The sequence below is a fragment of the Pteropus alecto genome, unplaced genomic scaffold (genome assembly GCF_000325575.1).
Source record: "Pteropus alecto unplaced genomic scaffold, ASM32557v1 scaffold87, whole genome shotgun sequence".
Taxonomy (NCBI): domain Eukaryota; kingdom Metazoa; phylum Chordata; class Mammalia; order Chiroptera; family Pteropodidae; genus Pteropus; species Pteropus alecto.
In genome coordinates, this window is record NW_006443225.1 from 19814707 (window position 1) to 19815676 (window position 970).

At 34.5% G+C, this 970-nt stretch overlaps 1 pseudogene; it reads left to right on the forward strand.

Annotated features, from left to right (window-relative positions):
- Positions 1–476: 476 nt before the first annotated feature.
- On the forward strand, positions 477–595 carry LOC112472744 (annotated as a pseudogene).
- Positions 596–970: the final 375 nt, after the last annotated feature.

The following is a 970-nucleotide window of genomic DNA, read 5'->3' on the forward strand; positions in this document are numbered from 1 at the left end:
ATCATCTTTTTGGCGTTCGTTGTTCATTTTGTCGTACAAAGGTTTCTGTAACAGGTCTAGAAATGTCTTGTTTTTATATCTACTTAGTAGTTTTATAGTGTTTGAAATTCTAATTTTAAAATATTTTTCCTCGAGAAATTCGAAGGCATTATTTCATTACCTTTCAGTATCTAGCATTGTCGATGACATATCTGAGAATAAGAACTAAAGCACATCAGGTGTTTAACGTGTGCCAGAAACTGTTCTTAGCAATATCTCTATCTATACTTTTGTCTGCATTTCTCTCTGTCTCTGTCTATATGTATATCTCACATCTATATGTATATATTTATTGAATTCTTACGACAGCCCTATGAGATGATACTATCATACCCATTATAATAATAACTAACAAGTTAAGTAATAATTTCAAAATCACAAAGCTCTTACATGGGATCGTAAGCCACGTCGGTATTCAAATTAGAACTATCTGCTTTGTCTATGGCCATGCGACCCTGAACAAGCCGGATCCCGTCTGATCTCAGAAGCTAAGCAGGGTCGGGCCTGGTTAGTACTTGGATGGGAGACCACCCAGGAAGACCAGGTGCTGTAGGCGTAAAAAATAAAAAAATAAGGGATTGTAAGTGGACAAGGTCCTTGCAATCTGTGAGGTCAACCAAGGGTTGCTTCGCCTAAAAAAAAAAAAAGAACTATCTACTTCGTTCTTCTATATTTTAGGAGATTTATTCTTTATTTTCTATTTCCCTTTATTTTTTTTCCTAAGAGATTTTCCTGTTTATCTTTTGAGAAATGGCATTCTGTTATTGTTTTGTGATGTAACATATTCTTGAACTCACTAGCTCCATAATTACATATTTTTAAAAGTCTTTTTGGTTCTGGATTATCTCTGTTTTCTCTGGCGATCACTTTTACTTGCTTATTTAAAATTTTAACTTGTGCTTCTGGCATTATACATGGTGATTCTCAGCTG